Raw genomic sequence first — 13393 nt, forward strand, 5'->3', positions numbered from 1 at the left:
GAACTTACAAACTCCACAGACAGTCGACCGATACTGGAATCAAACACGAGTCCCTGGAACTCTGAGGCAGCAATGCTAACCACTGAGTCACTGTGCCACCCAAACAGTTAAGTTTAAAATTGGGACTGGGTATACAAAAAGCTGCAGTTTCTCAAAATTAAAGTTTTATGGAGTGCATCCGTTCAATAAGGCAGTTCACTACCATCTTCTCAAGGGCTGATGGGAATGAGTGATAAATCCTGAGCCCAGCCAGTGATGCTCACGTCCGATGAACAAACGAAAACTTCGTCCCTTTGCCTTGCTCATACCTTGCTGCCCCTGCAGATTAACTCAATGTGTTTTAATATCCCAGGACACACAGATCCCTGTCTACGTCAGAGTTCTATAATATCTCCCCATTTAAACTAAAGTCTTTGTCGATTCTCACTGACACTCTCCACTTTACATTGTAATGGACAGGGCTTTGTCCATTCACTTACCATCGCTACATCGATCTGTTTGACAGCAGCTTACTTCCACTTCACAATTTACTTGTAAACTAGTTTTAGCAATAATATACTCAGTTTTTAGATCAAGACTGACTTGAGCAGATGCCTTTTGGAAATCTCAAAATGCTTCTGTCACTCTCTGTTCCTTATTCCTTGTGTCTGCCTGTTTCGATCTCCTCGCCCAGAATATCTGTGAATTGCCACATTCATCCGTTATCATTTTGGAGATGCTTCATGGTGTCCATACCTCCTGTACGATCACAGTAAAACGTCTTCACCTCCCTAGGCCCAAATCCTGGTCATAATTTCCAAACTGTCCAAATATTTGCTGTCGCCATCACTTTAACTCTCCCGATTTGTGTCCATGATTGTGGACTATAATGATGAATCAATTAATAAGATCCAGATTAAAAGAGTACTTGACTGAAAATAAATACAGTTCTACTAAGGGACTGTAAAAAAAAACATCGTTATTTCCAAACATCAAAGCTTCATTAAACAATCCTGGATGTCAGATAAACAGGACATTCACACACCTGGGTCGGACTCAAGATTCAATCCCCCAGACATAGAAAGGTTCCTGTATCAAACAACATAGGGTATTGGAATCAAATGCAGTTTTTGTGAGCAGGACATAGCACATGGGTTGCGGAAAATTGTCCATGTGGATGTTACGAATCAGGAATATAATTGGGAATCCAAACTGAACAGAAAAAATCAAGTCAAGAACTCTGTGAGTAATTTCTGGAATACATCTATTTTCGTTGAAAATGCGAACCCTCTTGGATAACAATCGAGAATTACTGTGTGTGTGTGTGTGTGTGTGTGTGTGTGTGTGTTTGTGTGTATTTGTGTGTGTGTGTGTGTGTGTGTTTGTGAGTGTGTGTGTTTCTGTGGTGATAGTTGAGAGTGAGTTAAATTTCTATCACTTCTCAGATTATACATATCTTCAAAATGTTTGGTTAGGCATCATCGAGAGAACTTTACTCTGTATTTAACCCTGTGTTGTCTATTGATCTCACAGCTTCCAATATACTGTTTTCAAGGCTCCATCCGTTGCCACATCTTATATTTGCTAGTATCCTTTTCAGACTGTCCTTCAGCCACTCAGTGACATCCCAGACTCAGGGAGGCAGCGTGCTACCTCGTGTCGCATCTGCACTGTCACAGATGTCTGCCTGATGCCCTAATAATGCAATCCCCCTATCACTATTGCTTTCCACTTCTTTTGTTTTCTCCATTAATTAAATTCAGAGAAGGTTCATTTAAACTCGGAAGCAACAAATGTAACTTTTCGATTTGAAAATGGAGGGAGGCAGAAAACAGGGCCACTGCTGAAATTCTATCCAAGCAACAATGTTAAACCTTTTCATCGTTCTGTGGTTCCTAACATTGATACATTTCCTGTACGATAGTATTGAAGTATTTCAGGGGGTTGTTGCTGCCTTGTTACGGAATGATGAAATGAGAATAAACGACCTAGTTCTCCAAAAATATCTAGTTGCTTTCGTTCATAAAGTGGTTGCTGGTTCCTCTCGTGGTGGCCAGAGGGGATCACTCTCCCTCAGCTCACGGCCCGAGCACGAGTCACCTATTGCCTCCTCTCACTTCCTCGTTGTCAGACTTTCCCCGCTGTTTGTGGCCATACTTTTTGTGACGTCACTGCGCAGCCGCTTGCGCCTTTGCGTCATTCAGGGCATTGTGAAACTGTCAGAAATAATAGAATGTGCAGGGACAGGAGTAAAGTGTTTCAGAGAAAAATATCTGCTGCTTGTACAGTGACACTGGGAGGCCAGCAGAGGGCGGTATTTTATCACTTAAAAAAAAGAGGTACAGACAGTGACAGAGAGAGTCAGATACATTTCTTCATCAAATTTTAATTAATTCATTGATTGAACAACTCACGTTAACACTTCTGGTAATATTGGATTGGCATCCTCACTCCCAGGCCCCCCCCCTCCTCTGTCTTGGGTAGTTCTTGTGCAGGTGGCCATCTTCCTAACAACATTTGCAGCTGTTGGACTGCTTGTGCTCCTTACTCTGATACCCTCCTCTTTGCAGTTCCTGCAGAGGATCATTTTACAGTCGGCTACCATTCACCCAGAAGAACGTAAAGTATCACACATTCTCATTACTAGGATGAATGTTTGAATCATAAGCATTCATATTACCTGTGTGGTATTTCAATAATCCCATGCATTGCTGAAACCTTCAGGACGATGGGCTTATAGCCGAGAAATGGGATTTATGTGTGTGGATCTTCATTGTCTGCCAGGACCATTCGTTAACATGTTTCCCTCTGAGCTATAAAGAACAAATGAACACAAGAAATAGGAGCATGAGTCTGGAATTCGGCTCCTCGAACCTGCTCCGATTTTTAATACAATCATGGCCGATCTCATCTATGAAGTGGTTTAAGAGGTTAGGAATGGCAAACATTAACTCCAAGATTGTTCAGGTCCCCAGTAGTTCGCCACGACCGTAATAGATCCATGCAGACACCATCTCTCTGGCACTTCACTCATCTCTGGAACATGTGGATAAAATGGACACCTACATCAGACTTCTGTATATTGGCTTTAGCTCTGCCTTGAACACCATAATGCCAACAAGTCTCATCGACATTTCTAAGTCCTAGGACTTTCCTCACATCGACAACTGGATCTTTAACTTTCTGACCTGCATATCACAATGAATGAGGATAGTTGGAAACTCCTCCTCTTCAACAATACGCAATACTGCTGCCCTTCAAGGCTGTGTTCTCAGCCCCCTTCAATATTTCTTACCCCCTTATGAGTATACCCCCAAATCCAGCTCTAACTCCATTTACAGATTTACTAATGAAACCACGATAGTGGGTAGGTCTCAAAACCGACCTAGATTACACCTCTTCCCACCAATACCCCTGTAAAAACGCCATCCCATATTCTAAATTCCTTCACCTCCACCGCATCTTCTCCCAGGTGGACCAATTCTAATACCGAACAACCCAGATGGCCTCCATCTTCAAAGACCGCAATCTCCCCTCAGACGTGGTTGACGATGCTCTCCACCGCATTTCCTCCATTTCCCGCTCTGCTGCCCTTGAACCCCGCCCATCCAATCGTCACGAGGACAGAACACCACTGGTCCTCGCCTACCACCCCACCAACCTCCAGATATCGTATCATCCTTCGTCATTTCTGCCACCTCCAAACAGACCCAACCACCAAGAATATGTTTCCCTCCCATCCCCTACCAGCGTTCTGGAAAGACCACTCCCTCCGCGACTCCCTTGTCAGTTTGACAACCCCACCAACTCAACCTCCACTCCCAGCACCTTCCCCTGCAACCGCAAGAAATGCAAAACTTGCGCCCATACCTCCCACTCACTTCCCTCCAAGGCCCCAAGGGATCCTCCCATATTCGTTACAAATTCACCTGCACCTCCACACACAACATTTACAGCATCCACTGCACTCAATGTGGCCTCCTCTACATTGGGGAGACAGGCCACTTACTGGCGGAACATTTCAGAGAACACCTCTGGGACAGCGCAGCAAACAACCCAGCCGCCCAGTGGCTGAAAACTTTAACTCCCACTCCCACTCCTCCAAGGACATGCAGGTCCTTGGCCTTCTCCATCGCCAGACCATGGAAAGAGACGCCTGGAGGAAGAGCACCTCATCTTCCGCCTAGGAACCCTCCAACCACAAGAGATGAATGCAGATATCTCCAGCTTCCTCATTTCACCTCCCCCCACCTTATTTCAGTGCCAACCCTCGGACTCAGCGCCGCCTTCTTGACCTGCAATCTTCTTCTTAACCTCTCCTCCCCCACCCTCTCTCCGGCCTATCACCCTCACCTTAACCTCCTTCCACCTACGCATTCCCAACGCCCCTCCCCCAAGTCCCTCCTCCCTACCTTTTATCTTAGCCTGCTTGGCACACCCTCCTCATTCATGAAGAAGGGCTTATGCGATTCTCCTGCTCCTTGGATGCTGCCTGACCTGCTGCGCTTTTCCAGTAACACATTTTTCAGCTCTGATCTCCAGCATCTGCAGTCTTCACTTTCTCCTACAGGAAATAGAACTTAATGACGTGGTGTAAAGACAACAAACTTTCCCTCAATGTCAGCAAAACAAGGGAACTGGCCATTGACTTCAGGAATTGGACTGGAGGACACACACTGGTCTCTGTCATTGGTGCTGATTTGGAGGTGATGGACAGCTTCAAGTTCCGAGTAATAAATATCACAATCAATCAGTCTATCCATGTCAACTCTACAGCCAAGAAAACACATCAATACATCTACCACCTCAGACGGGGAATAAAATTTAGCATTTTGGCAATGACTCTGATCAATTTTAATATTGCACTGCAGAAAACATTCTATCCAGACTCTTTGTATGGTAACTGCTCTGGCCGTACTGCAAGAAATTGCAGAGATGCGTATACCGAACACAATACATCACGCAAATCATATTTCCTTCCATTGACTCAGTCATGAATTCCCACTTCTTCAGGAATGCAGCCAACACAATCAAAGGCCCCTCCCACCACCGCAATGCTCTTTCCCAACCTCTTCCATCGGACAGAAGATGCAAATGTTTGAAAATACGCACCAATGGATTCAGGAACAATTTCTTCCGTGCTGTTATCAAACTTATGAATGGACCTGTCATATACAGAGTTGATCCTTTTCTGCACCTGTTCAAAAGCTGTGAAACTATATTAACCTGATGTCCTTATGTAAGGTATGATTTGTACTGGAGAGAACGCAACACAATATTCTTCACTGTTTCTCAGAATGTATGTCTATCATAAAACAAGCAAAACCAATCTGCATACCATACGTCTGGGTCTGGTCTGCTCGATAACACTTTAAACCAATGTCTCCTGTGGTCTGTGTAAAAGACTTCCATTATCCATTACTTCCATGCCTGTCATAATTTCTAAAGGATCTATTTCGCATCCCTCAGCCTCGACGTTCATGTGAAAGAAATGATTTATTATATTGTCCCGCATCATTTATGATGGGAGGTAGCAGGATTGCAGCGTTTATGTCTGATCCTTGAGTGATGAAATCAATTAGCCTTGTCTATCCGTTGCTTCTTATGGTTTATGGCATGCAACTATTTATTTGTCGTAGCTTCACCAGGTTGACACATTACTTTTAGATATACCCAGTGTGTGCACTCATAGAACATATAACATAGAAAAGTACAGCACAGAACAGGCCCTTTGGCCCACGAGATTTAATCCCTAATGTCAAATATAGTAACTTAACCTACGCAACCCTCAACTCACTGCTATCCATGTGCATGTCCAGGAGTCGCACCAATGTCCCCAATGACTCTACTTCCATGACCACAGCTGGCAACCGATTCCATGCATTCACAACTCTCTGCGTAAAGAACCTACCTCTGACATCTCCTTTATACCTTCCTCCTAATATCTTCAAACTATGACTTCTCATACCAGTCAATCCTGTCTGGGGGGAAAGTCTCTTCCTATTGATTGTATCTATTCCACACATTATTTTCTATACCTCGATCAGGTCTCCTCTCTTCCTCCTTATCTCCATAGAGAAAAGTCCGAGCTTATTCCAACTTTCTTCATAAGGCAAGCCCTCCAGTCCAGGCAGCATCCTGGTAAAACTTCTTTGAGCTTTCTCCGAAGCCTCTGCATTTTCCTGTAGTAGGGCGACCAAAACTAGACACAATATTCAAAGAGTGGTTTCACCAGGGACTTGTAGAGCTGCAGCAAAACCTCGCAGCTCTTAACCTCAATCCCCCTTAATGAAAGCCAATACTCCATATGCTTTCTTAATAACCCTATCCACTTGGGTGGCAACTTTGAGGGATCTATATACTTGCATACCCAGATCCCTCTGCTCCTCCATACTGCCAAGGATTCTGTCTTTAATCTTATATTCAGCATTCGTGTTCCTCCTTCCAAAATGCATCACTTCGCGTTTATCCAGGTTGTACTCCGTCTGCCTTGTCTCAGTCCAAATCTGCATCCTATCTATGTCGCGCTGCAGCCTGAAGTAGCCGTTTATACTGTCGACGATACCTGCAACCTTAGTGCCATCTGCAAACTTAGTAACCCACTCTTCAACCTCCTCATCCAAGTCATTTATAAGAACTACAAAGAGCAGAGGCCCAAGAACAGAGTCCCGCGGGACCCCAATCAACACTGTCCTCCAGGCAGAATATTTTCCATCTACAACCACTCTCTGCCTTCTGTCAGCCAGCCAATTCTGAATCCAGATCGCCAAATCTCATCGTATCCCATACTTCCTGACGTTATAAATTAAAGTCCTCTACTCTTTATTTAACCAGGTTTGATCACTGGCTCCAAGTCATAACCCTCCCATTCATCTTCTTCCCCAGCCCTTCCATTTCTTCGTTGTCTTGTCTTTGGAATGTACTTTGTTTAGAGCCTTGGTAAATTTGTACAGTGCATCTTGGAGGCTGTCATTGAGTTACACCATACAGAAGGACTGGTTAATTCTTACAAACAGTCTCTAACACACTCAGTCAAAGGCAGAGCTCATAGGAACAGCTGAAACAAAAATAAACCAGGTTTCTTCAGGATTAAAGCACCTATCACTGCCGCGAACAGAGAGAGCTCCTGAGCAGTTGAAGACTTCCCTGTATCTTGTTCAGAGTCCCAAGCTGTTTAGTTGCCTGAGAACCAATTACATCGTTGCTGGTAGCAGACAGCCTTTGTCAGTGGTGAACTGGTGGCCAATAATCAATGAGCTCCTTGTCACAAACAAAGGCTGCATCTGTGTATAACTCCGTTCATCTCCAATCACATTTCAATTATTGGGTCACTATCAGGTTAATTGCTGTCAAACCTTGCAGCTATCCTCCACTTTCGATCTGTTTATAATGTCGCTCTTTTCACATTTTAGTCCACAATTACACTTAATCCTTTTTTAAAAAAAATGTTTTTATATATATTCGCCCTGAGAAAACTAAAATGCCATTTCAAAAACGCGTTTACTTGCAAAATACATGATGCACAATTTTTATAGCAACTGCAGTCTATTTATTATTTCTCCCTTCTTGCAATGTTATCCAACCTTCACATTTCTTAAAGTTTTTACGTATTTCACCATTTGTATTTTAGGACAATATATCTGAATTCTCATTATGTTTTCTAGTGATGTATATAATAAAATGGTTACAACAAACGACACCATCAAAATATGTTGCATTGTTAATTTGAAAGTTTTAAAGAAGGCCAGTGGATTGCAATCTGTGTAATTTTGTATTTCATTGTTCTTTGTTGGGTGGTCTTCGAAGTGCTGAAGATCGAACAGCAATCCCAAAGTCCCCTTTCCTATGGAAGAGGACTTTTCCAATGATCGGTATTGATTGTAGTAGAAATATCCTTCAGGTTCTCAATTCCTAATTCATCATCCTGGAACAAGACAGCACGTCGACTCAATTCAGAAGCATCAGAGGCCATTTTGAAAAGACTAGAAAACGCAGGGATGGTAAAATAGGTTCATCGATTCAAATTGCTTTCATCCTTTCAACATTAACCTCGCACTCTACTAATTAAACCACCTTTCTCTTATTTCGTTCAAAAACTTGTTAAAGGCGCAGCTGTCCGGACGAAATTATGGACAAATTTCCTGTAAAGTCAAACAATCCATAAATCTATTAATTTCTCATTTAGTTTTAGGAACAAAAAATTCTAATAGTATCACTTTTGCTGTCTCCATCAACATCTGTGCTCTGTTGTGTGAATATCTGTGTGACTGTATGTGCACCTGTGTCTCTTTAAGTCGATATGTGTGCTTCTGTCTGAATGTGTCTCTGCACATCTCTCTGTATATGTGATTGTGTCTGAGTATCTGTACATATTTCCGTCTGTCACACACACACAGAGACAGGCACAAAACACACACACACACAAACACACACACACGTTCAAACATAACAAAAAGCAATGTATCACTTCACGCCCAAGAGGAATAGTCAGAGGTACAGATATATTGGGGTTTAAACCACATTTCAATTGTTACAATCCCGAAAATAACAGCGAGTCCGTTGCACATAGGTACAGACCCAGAGATACATAAACATGGAGACACACACTAATACACAACTGAGGCAAACACACTCACATAACCACAGATAGTCAGGAAGAGATAGATGGGTAGACACACACAGAATCACAGAGACACGAACACACGATAATGCACACACACATTCAGAGAAACACATGCATTAAGCCAAACAGAATCAGTGTGCAGTAACTGACACTGCGCTGTGTCTAACCATCTGCAGCACAATCTATGTCCCATCAGCTCGTTCCCAGTTTTTGCAGATGAAATGTTGACGAGAAAGTGGAACAGTCGCGTGAGGTGTCTCAGCATAATATCCGTGAAAAGGTGAATCTAGTTAAAAGTTCATGGTCATTTGAGCAACCAACAGACTTGTACACCACATCTGTGTAATCACTGGATGTCCAGCTGTGAAAATGATTGATGATGATGGCCAGTAGTTATGTTCTCCATAATTAGGTAGAATTAACTTGCAGTGCAGCTTGCTCAGCACCACCGTCACAAACATTCTCTGTCTCCACCATCCACACTCAGTAGCAGTGGAATATACCACTGACAAGATGCACTGTAGAAATTCCCCAAAATTCCTCACAGAGCAGCTTCCAGAACCACGGCATTATCGCGTGGAACACTGAGCACAGCAGATACACGGGACACCAGTTGACAATTCCACACCAAGCCACTCGCCACCCTGGCTTGGAAAAACGTCTCAGTTCCAAAAAGTGCCATTGGTTGGAAATCCTGGAACTCTCTCCCTTACATCATTATGGGTTTATTAGGATCAAATGAATGGCAGCAGTTCAAGAAGCTAACTCATCGTCAACTTCGCCAGAACAATTATAACTGAGTTATACGTGGTAACCCAGCGGCAATGAGCCAAACACATTAATGAATCACAAAATAAAGGTCACTATTTGGAACCCACGTGCTCCAATGCTGAGCTATTGAATAAATTGTGTTCATATTCGAGAAAATTGAAACACGATTTCATTTGAATGTATCAAATTCTGAACAGGCTTCAGAGGATAGATGGTGAGAAATTGATCCTGTGGGTCTGGGTATCTGAAACACGATAACACAGTCTCAGGAGTTGCGGAAAAGCTCAGCAGGTCTGACAGAATCTGTGAAGAGAAGTCAGTGTTAAAGTTACACCATTTACAGATCTTTTGGTTATTATTGACACACCCTCGGGGTAAGGGGGCAGGTTATTTGGGAATGAGATGAGGAGAGAGCGATTAACTCTAAGGCCTCTGAGTCTTTAATATTCTCCCTCCCGGACGATTGCTGATGCACCCTCACTGTGTGCATTTCAGATTGGAAGACACAAATTGCTGGTTTCTCAGGGAGTCACGGGATATGTGGATTGCACAGGAAACTGGAGATGAAATCTAAGTCTAGCTTTGATTGAATTGACTACTAGAACAGACTGAATATTTTAAAAAGGCTGTATCGACCTCTCATTATTTCTTCAGCGTTACCCCCATGCCAATTTTTCAGTAATTATTACTTTTCTAACTTCCTCCGCGCTGCTGAATTCCCCTACTCTCATAACACATGAGCTAACCTTCCCCTTCTCTCGACAGATGTTGCATGACCTTACCAGATTCCTCTGAATGGCCTGTGTTTATTTCAGAGAGAATTACAACTCCCGATTCCTGTTTCTGTGAGAGGAAACATTCTCCAAACCGACTCCTTTAATTCTGTTTGTTCACAGAGAAAGGAGGCATTGTTCTGTCCAAATGCATTACATGCTCATGAGGGTATCAAGATATTGTGATGATTTTTAAAATAAAATAAATTAAACATAATGAAATTCATGATGAAAACACGATACCCAATTCTAACTGTAAGGGGCAGGAATTCAGTCATGCAAGTTGAAAGTGAGGACTGCAGATGCTGGAGATCAGTGTCAAGATTAGAGTAATACAGGAAAAGCACAGCAGGTCAGGTAGATTCCGAGGAGCAGGAGAGACGATATTTCGGGCAAACCACCGTCATCTGGAATGAGGCTGGGACCGTCCATCTTGGTCAGATAAATAGGAGGGAGTGCGGCGGTGGAGAAGGGAGCGGAGAGCGCAATTGATGGATGGAGGTGGGTGTAAAGGTGATTGGATGGAGAGGACGGTGGAGCGGATAGGTGGGAAGGAAGATTGGCAGGTAGGACAGGCCATGAGGATGGTGCCGAGCTGGCAGGACGGAATTGGGATAAGATGGTCGGAGGGGGAAATCAGGCAAATTGTAACGGCCACATTTATGCCCTGGGCTTGGAGGTTCCTGAGGAGGAAGATCAGGCTTTCTTCCTCCAGGCGCCGGGTGGTGAGTGAGCGGTGATAGAGAAGTTCCAGGTCCTGCATGTCCTCGGCAGATTCGGAGGGGGAATTCAATTCTCCCTCCGCCAGTTGTTATTTGTATGTTGCTCCTGACCCATCAAAACACAGATCTGTGTGAATGCGCAAACAACCGCTGTCTGTACATTTCACTCAATAATGTCAATAACAGGACTGATTAAAACAAAATGCAAACTGTGTTGAATGCTGGATGTAGGGAATCATGTTACTGTAGAGCCTTTACAGCACCGAGATCAGGCTTTCTGCCCATCATTCACAAACCAGTTTCCCTCTTGAAACCTCTCCAATTACCCAGATCCCTGTCTGATGGAAGACTGTCTGTGTGGAGTTTGCACATTCTCCCGGTGTCTGCGTGAGTTTCCTCCGGGTGCTCCAGTTTCCTCGCACAGTCCAAAGATGCGCAGGTTAGACTGGATTTGCAACACTCAATAGTCAATAGTGTCCAGGTAAGTGTTGGTTATATGGTTAGACATGAGAAATGTGGGGTTACAAGAATAGCGTAGAGGGTGAGATTTGGTGGGATGCATGATGAGCCGAATAGCCTGTTTCTACACTGTAAGAATTTTATGATCCTATACTCCATCCCACCTATCTCTGTGGATGAAGTGGACTATCACCTGATCAAATATCCTCTTCAATGGGTCAGCGTTTGTTTTCTACCTGACAAAGAACTGCAAATGTTGCAGATCTGAGAGACAGCACAAACATTGCTGGGAAACTCAGCAGGTCCGGCAGCATTTGTGGGGAGTGAACCTTTTGGATCCAGTGATTGCTCTTAAGGACTGAAGGCTTCTGATTCTGATGTTTTCAGACCTGTTGATGTTTTACAAGCAATGTTTTGTTTTGCTTTCAGCCCCAGTTCAGCTGGTGACTATGACGGCCTTGTTATGTGTGTTTGGGAAAAGGGGCGGACTAGCTGCTAGAGCGGTGGTGGTGCAGTGGTGAGCATAGCTGCCTTCCAAGCAGTTGACCTGGATTCGATTCCCGGCCGTTGCGGTTTTGCAAGGAAAAGTCTTGAGCACCAACGTTGCATTCTGTGGCGAAATGGATTTGTCAGGTTGCTTTCGGGTTTTCATGGCCATGGTTCCTGTTAATTGCCGTGACAATCCGGGCAGCGTTGCTCGAAAGCTTTCCTCTCTGCTGCCCATTGCTTAGTTGAATATTGTTCACAATATAAGGTTCGTTTTGTTTTGTTCGAAAAGTGAGAGATTGCTATCGTCAGAAACCTTAAATAATTACAGAAGCCGCTGGAAATTCGGAACAGATCCAACAGCTTCTATCGTGGACAGGAAGGAGATTTAAATGCGTCAAATTTCTTCAAGGTTAAAATACATTCTCACCTCAAAACCATTTGGAAGCTTAAGAATTACAAACATTACATTATACCTTTTCCTATTCCATTCAAGTTTCACAATATCATTCCGGTAGCAGGAAGACCATTTTTATGTGGTTTATGCAATGTTACTATATTCGAACATTGACTGTTTCGTAGTTAAATGATGTTTCATTTCGTTAAGTTTTCCAATAGAGTTGGGTTAGTCCACACTTTGTATTTTGTTTGTGATACAACGATAGTGAAAGTAAATTATGTTTCAGTTCAAGCCTGGAAGTTTCACCAATTGAATTGCATTGCCGTACATTTGCCTTCAGGAGAAAAGAAAAAGGGATCTGGACCATCTTCTTAACTCATAGGAGTTTGACCTGGTTCAAAACCTCCTCAATTTCGGTCAATAAATGTTACTACAGTCCGCAACAATGATTTTCACAGATTAGAGGAGGATGCACAGACATAGTTATTAATTGTTATTACCTCGGACATGAGAGGTTTGGGAATGATACGTTTCCTCAGACCATCGACTGTCTGCTCAGCCAAGGTTAAAGGACTGGAATCCGACAAAATTGGCAACAATGCAATTCCCAGGAGACTGAGAGGTTACTAAAAGAACGGGAGGTGGAGAGTCGGGAGCAGAACTACAGGGACAGTCCGCTCTGATTCCTGACCCTTCACCCTCAGTAAATCCAGTGTCAGGAATGTTGTTATGGAAAATAAAGAGCATGAAAGTAAGGGATGCTTTAAAGCATGAAAGCAAGGGAAGGCTTAAAGCATGAACCCCACTGGCGATCTGTTGCAAGGGGTCTGTAGAATGCAGGATGAGATGAGAATAGTGGAATTCTCTCACACCAATTAGCAAAGAAAGGTTGACGCTGAAAGTTCTCGATGGTGAGATTAGATTACAGTTAGTAAAGTTAGGCTTCCTGTTAAGTATCATTATGACTCGATTGGGAACATAAATATTTGGAACATGACATTAAGTATCAAATTAATAGTTAATAGAGTCCGCCTAATTGAGATTATTGACAATAAATAACTAATTATGATATCGGGAAAATATGAAGTAGGGTCTGGAAAGAATTACCATTGTTGCGTAGGGTGACATTAAATATCTAACCATGACATGAGAATAACATTAAGTAGAAAGACCAATTAAA

General features: G+C 43.1%; 1 non-coding gene across 1 annotated transcript; it reads left to right on the forward strand.

Annotated features, from left to right (window-relative positions):
* Positions 1 to 11827: 11827 nt before the first annotated feature.
* On the forward strand, positions 11828 to 11899 carry trnag-ucc (transfer RNA glycine (anticodon UCC)). Its single transcript has one exon. It is a non-coding gene; the product is annotated as a tRNA-Gly (tRNA).
* The last annotated feature ends 1494 nt before the right edge of the window (positions 11900 to 13393 follow it).

Source organism: Chiloscyllium plagiosum, unplaced genomic scaffold (genome assembly GCF_037043375.1).
Source record: "Chiloscyllium plagiosum isolate Xiang-an unplaced genomic scaffold, Cpla_swu_hap1 HiC_scaffold_42, whole genome shotgun sequence".
NCBI lineage: Eukaryota > Metazoa > Chordata > Chondrichthyes > Orectolobiformes > Hemiscylliidae > Chiloscyllium > Chiloscyllium plagiosum.